Source organism: Melopsittacus undulatus, chromosome 10, assembly GCF_012275295.1.
Source record: "Melopsittacus undulatus isolate bMelUnd1 chromosome 10, bMelUnd1.mat.Z, whole genome shotgun sequence".
Lineage (NCBI taxonomy): Eukaryota > Metazoa > Chordata > Aves > Psittaciformes > Psittaculidae > Melopsittacus > Melopsittacus undulatus.
Window position 1 is genome coordinate 19,283,778 of NC_047536.1, and position 15,682 is coordinate 19,299,459.

Genomic DNA, 15,682 nt, shown 5'->3' on the forward strand with positions numbered 1-15,682 from the left:
TGTGGCTGTCTGCTCCTTGGCAAGAGTCAAAGATTACTCAACCTCTTGTAAGACTGGTGTGGTAAATGCCCTTTCCCCAGTGCTGAAGCAAGTTCAGGGTTCACTGCACCGCCAAAGAATTGATGGGGCCAGGTTTTGGCCCTGTGACAATCTCTCTTCATAAGGTGCTTAGAAATCCTTTGCTGAGATACATGAGGCATAAACAGTGCTTTTAAGATTTGCTGCTCGCTGCATTGCAGTGAATGAAGGGATGCAACACATGTCTTCTGGCAGCCAGCTTTTTTTCGTTTCGTATTTTAAATAGCTTCTAAACCATGTTCTTTTAGAAAGCATGTGTCTGAGAGATGTTTCAGTGCCTGCAAGCATTCCTTGTTGAAAAATACATGGCCAGCTTGAGTGTACAGCAGATGAGGAAAGCATGTGTGTGTACTTCTGTCCTTTTGCCTGCAACAACCTGTAACTTCCAGCCTAAGGGTGTCATTTCTCTTTGAAAGACAGCAGCCAGGCTTTCTGAAACCCATCAAAGAAAGATTGAATGATTTCACATGGGGATCAGTATCTATCTGAAATGGTTGCCGACCTGCTGTAGCACCACATCATTTCCTTGGTTTCCAAGGCTAGCAAATGCAGGTGCCCTTGCTGGAGTTTCTCTGAGTCTCCCTTGTTTGTTATGACCCTTCTCTTCCATTCCATGCTTATGGTGGTCTTCTGTTATTATTTGTAGGTGGATTGTTTTACAGCTGTTATTGCACCTTTCCTTGGCCTCTGTCATATCTTACACAGTCACTGCAATACTGCTGATTGTAGGCTGCTACCCGGTATAAAAATAGCATGTTGTTGTAATGTAGAGCATTAAAATCCATAGACTGTAGCCAGACTGTTTCTTGTGCTTTCTGGTCAGGCCTGTTAACCTTTGAGAGATTTGCTGTGGAGTTCCAGCTGCAGAATAATAAAAACAGGTAAGTGAAAAGGAGCCCTATGGGGAGAAAGTTTATGTGTTGAGATGATAAACATATAAAACTCTGGGACTGTTCCAGACTGTGCTCCCAGCAACATGCCCTGCAAACATATGCATTCCCCACTGGCTTTCCTTTAAAGCCTAACTACTTGGGTGATTTAGGTTAAAAGGAATGCACTGGCTTTGCTGTTGTATTGCAGGGAAATTGGTTTAACCTCTGTGTGGCAGTAGGGATGGAAAATTCTGTAACGCTGTGCTGAGTGGCTCCCAGTTTTCTAAGATGATGATAAATAGCTGAAGGGGTGAAAGAAGGAAGCTTTGCTCAATGCTAATGCAGCACAGTGCTGCCTCATACAAGGAGGCAGATGCTCACTGGCTTGATGGCTTGAGCAGCATGTTGAGAAACACTTAACCTCTGGCCTTCTTGGACAGGACCTGTTGCTGCAGAATTCACATCTAACCCCACTGTAACAATACATTGCAGATCACTTAAATATACCTCTACTTAAATATATGTATGCTTTCACACAGAATTAAGATTAAATGCTCTGTGTTGATTTCTCTTCTGCTGATCTTCTGTAAGGCAGGGGATTACAAAAACAGTAAGTCTTTTATTAGGTCATTTTTGCATTTGGGAACAGGTTTTTGTAGGAATGGATTGCATTTTTCACTTTATATATTCTCTGCCATTGTGGAGGGGGAGCTGAGTCCAGCTTGAGTATGCCTCTAACCCACAGAAACTGAGAATGGGCATGTTTGAACAATTAGAAAAAGCCACATGGGCACTTGGGAAGACAAAATCAAATATGATTTTTTTTTAAATACCAGTTAATGATTTTATAGAGTGAACCTATAATTATAAATACATCTCTGAGTGAGGGTTAGCTTGAAAACCGAGCTAATCTTCGACAAGCGTTCACATAAACCTTTGTAATCATTTTGGGATTAAAAATGGGCAAGTAAAGTCTCTCGCATTTTAGAAAGGATCGGCTCTCTTACTTTCCTGACAGCTACTTTGCCCAAAAAGTAAATCTGGATGCAAGACACAAAGCATCTCTCTCTTATTTTCTCTCTCGCTTTCACTCCTTTTTTGATTCTTATTGGAAAATACCAGGAAATCCAAGGGGGTATTTTTAGCCTGAAAGAATGGAGAATTTAGGGCAATAACGTAAACATTAATCACAGCATTGATGAAATTTCACTCCAACATATACAAACGTGGCAGGGTTTTCGCTGTGTCCTAGTGAAAAAAAACATCCTGTTGCTGCCAAACTGTAGGGTGCGTTTACTCACTTAGAGGACTCACACAATGAGCCACTCATTTTTCTACCATTTAAAAGCAAATACTACAGGAGGAACTTCATTCCATTCCTCTACTTCTTCAGCAAAGATTTCTGCAGCGCAGTGCTGGTTGGGGCTTCTGGGGTCCCTGTGCTCACAAGTAATCCAAGACCATGATTATAAGGATATAGGTGCCAAGAACTAAGCTGTATGTTGACTCTCTCCTCTGCAGAGGAAGGGATGGGACATTTGTTTCTCTCTTCCATACTCTATGGGACTAAACTTTTTTGCAGTCATCCTTAGCAAGAGTCTGTCTCACTCAGAGATTTGGAAGCAGCAGCAGCAGCCCTGTGACATTGCACTGAGGGCTAAGCCTTACCAGCTGCTGAACTAGATAAATACTTGGAAGAGGGTAGCAGACCAAGTGCAAATGGTCTCATCAACTTTCTTGGACATTGCAGCCCTTACAGCTTCTGTTGAACACATAGAAAAAAAAATCTATCACAGGCTCCAAGAAACTGGTTAGGTATGAGAAAGCACAAAGAATCCTCTCAGAAATTGAGAGGTAATAGCTACAGTGATAAAGGCATTTCCCAATTAAATGGCTTTTTACCCTTTGTGACATCCTGCCAATAATTGTAGCAGAGATGCTGAGATTGAGAGGCCCTTGGGTATATTTCTGTAGATAAATCTGAGTCTGGAATTTTTGCACAATGGCCTTTTCATGGTCTTTGGATTAAATACCCTCACAGATATGCCTCCACCGCATTGAGTTCTCTGGCAATGGTCAGGTGTGATTACTGACATAGAAACGTGCATTTATTTCTTGGGCCATTGCATCTTTTTTCCTTGCCTCTCACTCACACTTTCTACACAATCACAGTGTATCTTAATGTTCCTATAAATTTGCTATATAAACCTTCCCCCTCATTCTCTGTTGAAACTCAAAATATGTGAGTATATGAGCATGTGTGCATTTATTTATATATAAGCACAATCATTCTTTACTCCGCTACGTTTCCAAGTAGCAGTCACGAGGTGCTTTGTGATCAGAATGTATCTTATCACCTCTTGCAGAATATAAGCAGTGAGTAAGAATTTGCAAAATTTGGTTAAAGGTTGCTCATCATTTTGATTACCAGAACTGCTCTCTCCTTCCTTCTTATACCAGCGCAAATGTGGTACATCAGGTTTTAGAATCACTGAATGATTTGGGTTGGAAGGGGTCTTTCAGGGTCATCTAGTGCATCCCCTGCGATGACATTTTCAACTAGACCAGGTTGCTCAGAGCCCCATTCAGCCTGACCTTGAGTGTTTCCAGGGATGGGACATCTACAACCTCTTTGGGAAACCTGTTAGAGTGTTTTACCACCCTCATCGAAAAAAAAAAATCTTCCGTATATGTAGTGTGTTCTAGATATGTATAGTTCTGTATCTATTTTTATACCTAGTTTAAGCTTGATGGTGTCTAAGTTGTCATGGGGAAAGGAGGGCAAGAGTTCTCTTTTGGACTGTTTTTTATCTATGAAGGTGACTGCTGCTCATCGCAGGAGGCTCACAGGATCATGCAGAAGTCTTAGTGTCCAGAATGACATACCACAGCTCATTAAAAGAGATGGCAATGACCAGGGCTGCTCAGGGACTGACAGTCTGCCTTGTTAGTGTTCTTAGAGTCCTTCTAATTGCTTTGTGAAAATACAGGTATGCTGCCTATGAAAATTGTTCCATAGAACCAAATCTGTGTGCATTGGGTGATGTTAAACTTCATGATATAATAGGATATCTAAGTGTAAGAACAAGCAGAGCTTCTTTCTTGACAAAGTAAAAATAGCTGGGAGTGTAAAGGGAAAGACAGTGATAAGCACAGACTGCTGAACAGCAGCTCAGCTTGACCAGCAACCACAAAGAATGTAAGCAGCGTGTCGTATCCATACTCCAGAAATCCCTGCCACAATAGACCTGGCAGAGAAACTGGAGCTTTTCCCCCAGAAGATGATTATTGTAGGCTGAGGTGGAGATTTGTATGCACTGGGGCGTATCTCTAACTGAAGCTTTGAGAGCAGCTCCATGCCTTGAACCTGCAACAAAAGGTGAGGCCACTCAAATGAGAGTAATAAATTTGGATGCCATTAAGGTTTAATAGAAGAATAATTATTGGCCTGGCCAACTGTATATTTTCTCTTATATCTGTATGTAATTCATCTTCACAGTTGTTTTCTGTCATGCGTTCCTTATACCGGAGGGGTGGAAGTCAGGGAAGTGATACACACATGGTGACACCTACCTGGCTTTCTTGTTGTGCTGCAAATGAAGAGGGCCTATTGTTTGTAAATGAAGACCTTTCCGATTATCAATAAATAACTTCTGGATGGGGAGTATGACACATGCTGGCTGGAAGAACAGGGTTCTGTAATAGTAATATTGTCTTGAAATTACAGCCCACATAGTTTGAGAATGATTCAGGATAATTACATTAATGTTGCCGGAGAAATGAAAAGGAACACTTTCCATTTTACCTATTAACAAGCTCTACTGGTCCTAAATTATTTCTGAGAAGAGCCTGGAAATGGCTGAAATAATCAGAATAATTACAAAGCAGCAGTTGGGGTGACAGGGAGAGCTGAATGAGGTCCTGGCTGTGGCTCTTTGGCCAATGGGTAATCACTGCTTCAGCTTTTGTGGGCAAAAGAGCACAGCACAGAGCTTTCTGATTAGGTGCACTGCAGTCTGCAAATGGCCTCAGGGAATCTGCAGGTCTTGGACCCTAAGGAGAAAATAGTCATTAGGAATAGGTTGTTCTCAATGTAGATGTTACACATCAACCTGTGAAGAGTTAAACATGTTGTTCTGGCACACTGGCTACTTCAATTTCCATCTTCTACCCTCCGTTTTCTACAGCTCTCCTGAGCTTGTCCAGTGGAAGATGTCTGCCTTTGGTGATGCCTGTTTGCCACCTTGGTCCTTGTCCCCTAGCAGCAGCGGCAGACATGGATGTTTCTGAACACCAGACCCTGAGCAGTTCTCAAACTCTAACCTGTAATAAAAGCTTAGTCCTTCACCTGAACTCATGCTGTGTTTTCAGCCTCGTACAAGTGACATTGACTGCTGCCCTGATCTCCCATTCCCCAGCTCACCTGTAAAATGACTATGAAACCAGGACTTCTTGTGTTTCCCTTGTTTCATTTGCACGGTTGTTGTTTGCTACCACTGGGTGAGTAGAAGGGGCAAAAAAAAGTACTTGAATCTAAATAATTCGGTGCTGTGTGAAGCAACATCTTCACTTCAGGGTCACCTCTGCTGTTACTGTAGTTTCTCATCCGCATGAAATTCAGAGCATCCTTGAATCCTGTCTGTGACAGCAGGACCACAGCGGTGGTAGTTCTGCCCCTCTTTAGCTTATGAGAATTAGAATATCTTTAATCTCATAGCCAGGCTTGTATTTATAGCTTCTTACTCAAATGTAGCCATATTTATCTCCTCTGAAGAAACTAGAGCAGTGGGTGAGGATGTAGGTACTGCAGGTCCGACTACTTCCAGCACAGGGTTGCATGCACAGTCAGTTGCTCTCCAGGCACAGTTCTTGCAGCCGAACACACACACACAAGTGCTTTTTTCATTTTCTTCCATTTCCTTTTCACTTGTCCAACAAGCCCATCTCAGCCGATTACCTGATGACCTGTGTGCCTTCATTCATTCACAGCTGCAGCACTTAAATGAGATTTTGCTCCCTACTGTCAAATCAGACCTTCATTCCCTACACACACACACATACAGAGGGATGGGGGTTTTCTCCCTCCAGTGAGCATTCGTCTCCTACAACTACTGCCACACAAATTCTTGGAACCTCCCCCCCCTTTCTCATTACATTGTCCTCCATCCTCTCTAGATGCTCAGGGCTGGGTGAATCCATCAGGAATGCCAAAAGCTGCCTTCCCACAGCTTGCTGTTCCTGACCCCAAACAGTTAACTTTCTGATCCCTCAGCTACCAGAATTCTGCATTTAAAGAAATGGAGCTCAAATGAGTCTGGGCTTCTCCCTTTGTACATGTGTACATGAGAGATCTGTTACAAGAGTCCAAGGCTGAGGGTAACTTAAAATAATAATAATTCGGCAGATGATTTCTTTCAGTTGAGAGTTTAGTAATATTTGAACATTTGTATTTATTCCATTGTGATATTTCAAGAGATTTTATGGATTAAAAGGAAAGTCATTTGGAGGGAAAGCTCAAACAAGGGATTGCTTCATTGTCTCATTCAGATATTAAAATGTTCATTTTTACTTCTTCCTTCACTCCAGGTGCACACACACCTGCATTTACATGCTGGTTCTTTCTGTATATTTGTTTTCCCCTGATTTTCTTAGAAAGGTTTTGGTATGTTTGAATGAGTCCCTGGAAATCTTCATGGCATGAAAATCCCGAATTTCAGTTTGCATGCAAATAGATATTATCAGTTAAGCGGAATTAGTTATGAATATTGCCAAGTTAACAGTAAATACTAAATCATTTTCAGCTGTTTCTAGAAAATGCTGGATGCCAAAATGCAGGATAGGTATAAATGACAGAGAAGGAACTTTCCTTCCTGCCTTTTATAGATCTTGTGTATTTCCTGGTGTAGAAATTCATGGATCCAGGTGGAGTGGATCTCCTGCACAAAATGAAAGCCTCTACATGTTCCAGCTGCAAAGATATCAGAGCTTTGAGAGGTTAATTTGTTTTTATCTTCCCAAAGAGCTCTAGGAGGCTTTTTTAACCCTCATAACCCTACCACTACTGAGGAACAATAGCAGTTATGCAGACAGTTATGTCAACATCAACTTAAGTTTTACACTTGCAGGGTTCATATATTTTTGGTAGTGCTGGCACTGATACAAATGATAGCTCAATAACAGAAAAATAGAACAGTCCTTGAGCCACAGTTCTGATGCTTGAATCATCTTTAAACCCCATACTCAAATAAGAGAGAGATAAAACCAGCCTAATCAAAGAGGCTTAGTTTGAAGGAGCATTTTTATGTTACTTGGTGACAAAATACTTCGGCATTAATGCAGTTTACAGCAAGACACCCTTAAGTTATCAGTGTGGTTGGTGTGATGCCTGACAGATTTAATGTAAATATTTATAGACTTGGCCTACTAATTATGCCAATGGAAAAAATGCAATATTAATGCTGTCACCTCCCCATGTCTCTACCTGCCAGCATGCTGCTAGCTCCCATAAATGTTCCAAAGATAGGAAGTATGGCACATAAACAGAAGAGATTATTTATATTTTTAATAGGGGATTAAGTTATCTCCAGCAGTAGTTTCCAGCCTGTAGTCCAAAGACATATGGGAGGCTTGTGGACTATTCCCAAGGAAGCTGTGAGAAATGACAGAAAAGAGTTTTGCAGAGAGTATGTAGAAATATCTCTCCATGAAATGATGACAGGGGTATACACCACCTTTAGGAAATATTTAGGGGTACACACACATCGAGAAAAGTTTGAAACCCACTGGCTCACCATATTTCTGCAAAGAACTGAATGATTTCAAAGTTCTGTACTGCCATATGGTAAATGATTTGACTGTTGGTCCTGCCGGAGCCAGGCTGCCATAAGAAGGCCTGGTCCACAAAGCAGTAAAGCATGTGCTTAACTCAAAACACACGTTGATTCACTGAAGTTACTGCCTGACACCAGACGTAACTGGTTTGCTGAATAAAGACCATGGGGAAATTTAAGACAGAAGGCAAGGGCTACTATCATCTTGCCAACAGCTCTGCAGATGCCTGATTTTCTTGTACAACCAAAAATCTAATTATGTGAATGTGCGGTTCATATTTTTCTGTTTCAGTTTATCCATATTAAGAGACTCCAAATGTTTTGGGCGCCATTGGTTTCAGCTGTTACTGGTTGCCAATCCAAAAAAGAATTATCACTGCTGTTAGAGCCAGTTTAGGAGACTCTCTTTTAGCTCTATTGATAGCTTTCCTGATTAGTGATCTGAAAGTCTGTGGTTTCTGTTCTGGCACAAACTGACTCCTCACAAGCTGTGCAAATAAATCTCAAATGCTATCACCAGTGGTTGTGTGCATGCCATGTGTGTGCCTTTTGGCTTATAGTCTTGAAAACTGAGGCAGAATGACTGGGTGGTTTCATACTGTCTTGTCTTGTGCAAAAAAGCATCATATCCTACATGCATCCCCACTGAAGTTAGTACTGTTGGAGTGCTGGTTCAGGGCTTGTAGGCCACATTGCTGACCAATGTGGGGCTCTTTGCAGGAGCTGAGAAAAGGGCATTTTGGTAGCAGAGCAGGGTGCAGGCGAAAGCAATGCATGGTGTTACCACAGCAGCTCCCAAAAGAGGTTGAAGTGCTGCAAGCCTTCCATAAGGGCAACCTCTGTGGGCTTTTGTAAGATCTTGTTGCTGATGCATAAATGGCAGATCTCATCTTCCTACAGATAAATGAGTCCTTGCTATGGACCTAACTCACAGCCATTGGAAGGAAACAGGCTTCTTACTGCCTTCCATGAGCTCCGGATCAGACCATGTATAAGGTGCTCAGTTATTTCCAGTCCCCATCTGCAGCTGTCTCTTGTATACACGTCATCTGTCTGCCACACCTGTGTAAATCACGGAGCAGAATAACCCAGTAAAAGTGAAGTGCATGGGTTTGAAAAGGAACATTAAGAGGGGAAAAAATATAACTCTCTCTCTTTAAATTGTCTCTTTTCTATATTGTTACCTTGACAACTCTGCTGCTGTGTTTCATCTTTGGTGGTACTTAGCCGTGGTGATATAAGGGGGACATCCATGTACGTTTCCACGTCTACTCCGGCTCTGCTTCATAGGCAAATGCCAGGCGCAGGGCATCTCCTGCTGCAGAGCCCACGTTCGCTGCCTTGACCCATGGTGCTGTCTGGAAATGATTACAGATATTAAGAAATGGGACCCATTCTGATTAAAGGTAGAACATTATATCTTCTGTTTCTTTTCCTTAAGCCAACACCAGAGCAATCTTAATACTCTTTAAAAGGAGATGCACGGTGCTTAAAATATTTTTAAGGGTGAGGGCAACTGGAAAGCAGAGAGGGATGAAAGTACTCAAAAATAGTTGTATTATTTTTAGTATAAGCAGATACAGGAGTGTATGTCAAGATTAGGATGCAGTTCTGATGTGCTGAACTGAGTCTGGAGATGCTAAAAATACACTTTCTTTCCTCACAATTTTTTGAAGAGAGGCAAAGGTACGAGGAGAGCAGTGATGAACTGAGGTTTTCATTCTTGTGCTTCCTTGCTTGTTGGGGTTTGGCAAAGCTGCCTGTTCACCTGGGTGCCTGTGACCCGTGGATGCTAGCAAAGCATACGAGGCAGGGCAAAGTGTTATCTGTGGGAGTGGAATCCCTTCCACCCCCTTTTTTCCTCTTCCCAAAGGGAGCGCAGGCGGGGGTGTCTGTGTCTGAATGTGTGGGAGGAGAAGGGGGCTTTTACTGCAAAACACATGTGTTTTCAATTGCTATCTGGAGCTAGCCCAGTAGCTGCAACTTTGCCTGACAAAGCCTTATTGAAGTACAGACAGTGTGGTTTCAAAGCAGTTAGAAAAAGAACGGGAATGCTGTTCAGGAAATTCTTCAGGCATGGGCAGGGACTTGGCTGCAGTTCTGCTGCTGGAAAATCTGACAGGGGCAGCTCATGAGCACAGGCCAGGCCTCATGCTGCTCTGAAAGCCGTGCTGCATCCTTCCCCCTGTCTCCAGCACCCCTCTGGGCTTTCATCTGCCCGCCAAGGGAGAGGTAAGAACGGTGTCGCTCCTTCCTGCTGCAGCCGGGATCTGCTGTTCTTTTGTGCCAATGCAAAGAGGATTCTTGCTTTCGGACTGTTGTTTGCAGGAGAAAAGTCAGGAGTAGGAAGTTGTGGCATATTTGCAAAGGGATGGGAGCTGCTTGGGGCTGGGTGGTGGTTTCTGGCGAACTTTGCTTTGGTAGTTATTCCGCAGGAAAAGCAACTCCCGTGCTGCGCCTCTGCCTGCGGGAATGCTGCAACCAAATAATCCCCAACTTTTTCACTGGGGCAATAAGTATGTATATAATCTGCAGCCACTGAGAGGTTGGCTCTGTACTGTGTGTCACCTACAGATTTTGCTGAAAGACACGTTTCGTTAATGATAAATACATTTGTATGTACATAGTATTATAGTTGTTTAATGAGTTCAAAGCATATTTGTCTGAGGGTTGTTTGGCAATTCCTGATGCAGCTAGCTTGTGAAGAGAGACAGTAGCTCAGTAATAATCATTGCTTTGTGATTTCTCTTTTGGGTTCTTTTTTTTTGTTTATTAAGCATTTGCATGAGCAAACTGCAACAGACAGCACATGCAGAAACCACATAGAGCAGATAAGGAGGAAAAGCATTAATTTAGGGGCTGTTCTATCTGCAACTTCTCTTGTTATGTGTGTTTCTTTCCCCAAATAACTTAAGAAATGTTTATGATGAAAAGCTCTCTCTCCCTTTAGGAGCCTGCCAGGTTTAAGCAGTGCTCTCTCATCCTTTTAGTTGCAGCATTAAAGCTTGTCTTGCCTTTGCAGAGATATCAGCACCTTATATGGCAGCTCATGTTTGGGAGTTTGGGTATGGCGTGTTCGTCAAGGCAGATGGAGGTGTCGGGAGGAGTCCGCCTCACGTAGCTTCAGAAACTTCCTTGCCTCTGCCAGTGCCTCTTTCTTGGATTTTCACAGCAGTGTTATCCCATGTGTTGAAAATGCTTTTTAGCTGTATTTTATGGTGGAGATAGGGAGGTTTTTTCTTTCAACAAGGAATGAATTAAGGGCATTAAATTATACAGTGGGACAGCACTAAGTGTTTCTGGCTCTTTCATGGCAGTAGACCCACAGATTGCTTTGCCAGCATTCAGCAGGACTGCACATACAGGGCTCAAACAGTCATTCATCTCAGCAACCCAAAAAATTCAGTGACAAGGTGAGGTTCACCATCAAAGTGCATCAGATCCAGTATGTGAATGATCAGAGCCAAAGCTTTCTCCCAGTGATGCTGGTGAAGTGTGTATGTGGGCAACTCCGAAGCATAACAGCAGGCTCAGTCAGCCAGCAAACCTTACCTGGAAAGAGTGGAATTCAGTGGATTTGGATCTTTAATGGCAATTTTATCTGCTATGATGCAAAGAGATTCTATGTGATGGAAAAGAAAAAAAAAAAAGGTGATTGGGAGCATCTCACCCTTATCATTGCATCTGTTTTTTTTCCCTGTGAAAGTGACGAATTGGGTTGGTTTAGGCCAAGTGAGGACTTTGCTTGTCTGGGGTGAGGGAAGGACATCCTCCAAGAGACAGGGATGTACTGAAGCTTCCTGGAGGCTGATGTGGGGGAAGAGAATGAGAGAAAGGACAGAGATGAGTTGTGGAAGAGGGAGGCGTATGATGCAAATGAAGAGGTTTCATAAGCTCAAATTTTGCTTTGCAGAAAGTGCACCTGTGGTGAAAATGCTGTTGTTAAATGAAGGTCTTGTATGGTCTGGAATGCTTGAGCCTTCACGGGCTGCCATCTTACTCTGCAGACTTGGAACTCTATTGCTTTTCTCAGCAGCTGTTAATTTAGGCACCCAGTCAGCCTCTTATACTCTTCACTGCTAGCTATAAGCTCATTTTTTAAAAAAAGATTAAAATTCAAGTTCCTACCTCTCATCATGCAGCATCCCACCTCCCAGATCTCATCCTCAGCACTGAAGAGCCAGAGAGACAAAGGGACTGGAATACGTCTTATGTAGTAAGAAGCAGCCAGGGCTCTGCTGCTGTACCTGGCTTTCAGGGATTCTCCTGCCCCACACTGGGGTGAGACAAGCAGTGCAAGCTCTTCACTGAATGTGGGATCAATCTGGATCATGGGATGTCCCAAGTGCCCAGCTGAGCTGCTGGTTGTACGCCTCTTGACAGGACCCCAGTGGAGACACTGGGGGCAGGGGGGGGAGGGGTTGGGGGGGGGTGTGCGTCGTGAGTGCTGGCAGGGGAGGGGCTGGATTTGATTGAGGGAGGTGGTGATGGTTTCCTCCCTAACTCTAGCAGCTGACCCTAAGTCTTCCTCTGTCAGAGAAGACCTTTCTGCAGGTCTACCATGGTCAAGCGTTCAAGCCTTGCTTTGTTCCCAAAAGCACTGTGGAGTGTGTGCATGTGTGAACAGTGTTTTGCATCTGAAGGGGGTTTGCATTGGAGGGTCTCTTGATCTTGGAACCATAGAGGTAAGAGAGCCATTAACACACTATTATATGTGTATTCCTTCTCCTGCTCCATCCCAAGAGCAACCTAGAAAGCAAGTGTGTCCATGCAAACAAATGGGAAGCACAGTAAGCACATCATGTGGAGGGAAGATGGGCAGGGAAGATGTAGAAGCAGAACAAGTTTTAACTTGTGACAGCAGGATCACTGCAGAGACTCTACTCTAGATCCTGGCACATGCTCAAGCCCACAGTTCTCAATTTCTGCCATGCTGGTTGGATTCCAGCCATATAAATCCATATTACAATCCTGCTTTGCACATTCCTCCAAGCCTTATCTCTTTTCTTGGTACGTGGGGTGAAAGCGTGTTGGGGCAGAAGTCTGCAAAGTGTCACCTCCTGTAGCTTGCTTTCTGATTTGAGCTCAGTTGATTATATCCCCCTTGCTGTTCCCACAGCCTCCTGCAGTCACACCTGCTACTGGCTATTTTAGTGTAATTCTCATATTTGTTCATCCTGCTTTGAGACACTCCAGTGGGAAAGAGCGTTTATAAACTTGGCACAGATGGACAGAGGCTTATGATCACCTCACATCATCTGAGTGGTGCATAGGAACCAGTGTGTGAATGCAGCAAGGCCAATATGGTGTTTGCATGCAATGTAAAAGTTTTGCTACAAATTGTGGGGCATTTTATGAAAGACATTATTTGATGAGTGGCTTGATACATCAGAGAACTCACTGCAGAAACATTTTCTTCCTTGTTAACTTTCCTTTCCATTTTCTCCTTAATTATGAAAAAGAAAAATACCAAGACAAAGTAACTATCAAGAAGGAACTCTATAAAGTTAGAAGAAAAGCTCAGAAATAAGAAAACAGACACATTTCTACTCTTCTCTGAGAAGAAAAGCAATACTAAAATCACATTGCTCACAGACTCTCGCAGCATCATAATAAAATACTGCTTTTGGTTTAGGAGACAGAGCTGCCTGTTACTCTGTTTTGTTCTGGCAAACTCTAATATGTTTAGAGTTTTACTGTAAGTGCTTCTTGAATGCAAAGCAGTGATGGAGCAGAGCAGAAGTCCCATTGTCAGCTTTCAATTCAATCCATCTGCTCAAAGATACTGGTTTATAAACTGAAGCTTTTGCAGTGCCCTTGTGCTCAAGCATGTTTATTGTCTAAATGCTGCCAGCCCTGGCAACTGGGGAAATTACATGAGCTCTCAAGGTGTTAGAGGTACAGGTTAGCCTGGAGCAGTGTGGGATCTGGATTAGAGATGCTTTACCAGGAGATTAATCCCCAAGGTCTCTCCATCTGCCTGTGCTGAGTGAGTCCAACTTCTTCAAAATACAAGAAGTGAGGATAGGAAAATAGGTATTTCCTTGTGGACCAGGCAGAGCGTGAATCGATGGACTGTGCAGACCAAGGAAAGCTTGCTAATGTGTCTGTTTGCCAGGATCAGGGTAGATATTTGAAGAACCCTGCATGTGATGTACCCCACTGATAGAAACTAGTCAGAAAAGAATAACACATTCCTTAAGATGGATGTTTTCTTCCGCTTTTTGTCTCTCTGGCCTTGTATCAGATTGCAGTGGTACCCAAGAAGTGGGCATTATGTGATGATAGTCTTCCCATCTCATGGAAGAGCTGCTCCCCATGTGGAGGGATGGGAACTATTGAGAGAAGCAGAGGGACAAACAGAGAGGGAAGAGCCCAAGTTCATTGCTGAGATGATGCAGGAGAAAAGTGCTGTGAGATTTAACTACCCCAGCAAGTGTTTCATCCTTCGGGCTGTTCCCCACTGCTCAGCCCTTGCTGGTCAACCTGCAAGTGAAAGGTCATTTTCCAGAGCCTTATCCTTTTATGGAGACCCAGGCTGTGATCTGACCCATATGTAGGGCCATAAATCAATTTTGGGTCATGATGAGGGTGGATTAAGGGGCCTGAGGGCATCAAACTTGAGAGAGTTTTATGGGGAGTGGAGAGGCAAAATGTCTCGTTGATAGATGGCTCAAAACACTCTTCTTCATGCCAAATTTTGTTTTCAGTCACGCTCTAGAGATGCCTGTGCTTTTGAACCTGGTGGACAGTGTGCACTTAAAAGACAGAGAAATTAAAGAAGATGAATCTGCAAATCATTTACAGCTAGTACATTGCCTTCCAGTGATATGGCAGAGAGCATCTCTGAAGGTTTTTTTAGTTTATTTTTCCACATTTCATCCCAAAATAAAAGGTTTCTGTTTCAAAAAACACAGAAAAAGAGAAGAGAATGTCAGTGATACGGACACAAAGTGATGTGGGAGATGTAAGTCCAAGGCCCAAGGGAATTTGAACCCCTCTCTCACCTATAGTAACATGTTCCCATCACTATGCTATAGATTGGCCTGGGGTCTGATGTTCTTCATTTCTGGAAGCAGGCAGGGAGGAGAGACACTGTGTCGGCTGCACAGGGCTTAAGGGCTTTTGGTCTGCACTCTAGTGACCAGTTTCAATGAGCTCTAGGGCATTTTTGACAGCAAGTTTCAAGTGGGCTTATGAGACAGAAGCTGCATTCCCATATTGCATCCCCTTTCAGCTTAAAATTGTTCTATTACTAAACATACATCATTTAAGCACTGATCAAAGAAACCCCCATGGCACAGAAACATTATTGATTCCTCTTGTTATGCTTCACCCTGTTTATAATCTTCATTGAGCCTACAAAGCCAGCATGGCCAGGAGATGTTACAGTTCTGGATGTTTGCAAGGGGAAGGTGTTTATCCATACATATGCATATAAAACACTTATTCTGCCTGATGAATCATTGATCTGGGTTGTGTGCCCTGAATCAGAAGCTTTGTGCAGGGCAGAAGGACTTGGTGGAATGGGGAGAGGCGTGCAATGAAGATTTGCAATAACTCGTGGCATCTGATGTGATTTTTGGAAGCTCAGTGCCAGTTCTGATTTGTGATGTTTTTCAGCTGAGTATGGTTTCAGCTTTGCTGAAGGGAAGCACAGAAGCTTCTTTGCCAGAAGTACTCTGAGAGCAGCCTGTGTGGATCAGAGGACATAGTGACATGACTCTTCCAGTGGTCTTACAAAAACCCAAATAAATCTTTTTTGTTACGGACCATATCTCTAAGGTACCCTAAAGTGAAAGGATGAACAGCTTTTCTAAGCAGACTGGATTTTGTATCAGGCCTTGTTTGCAGTGTTCATATATAAGGATTCAGTGTACAGCTCTTGTGCAAAACCTTATT

The 15,682-nt window shown here is 43.1% G+C and overlaps 1 protein-coding gene across 5 annotated transcripts in view; it reads left to right on the plus strand.

The window, feature by feature from the left end:
• SGCD (sarcoglycan delta) overlaps positions 1-15,682 on the plus strand; it is a 335,598-nt gene that overhangs the window by 177,347 nt on the left and 142,569 nt on the right. Inside the window, exon 1 of one of the 5 annotated variants that reach the window (XM_031047420.2) lies at positions 9,909-10,012. The exons of the other annotated variants lie outside the window; for them this stretch is intronic. The gene's annotated coding sequence lies outside the window, so the exon portion shown is untranslated. Of the gene's footprint in view, positions 1-9,908; positions 10,013-15,682 lie in introns of those variants that run through there. 5 annotated transcript variants of the gene reach the window in all.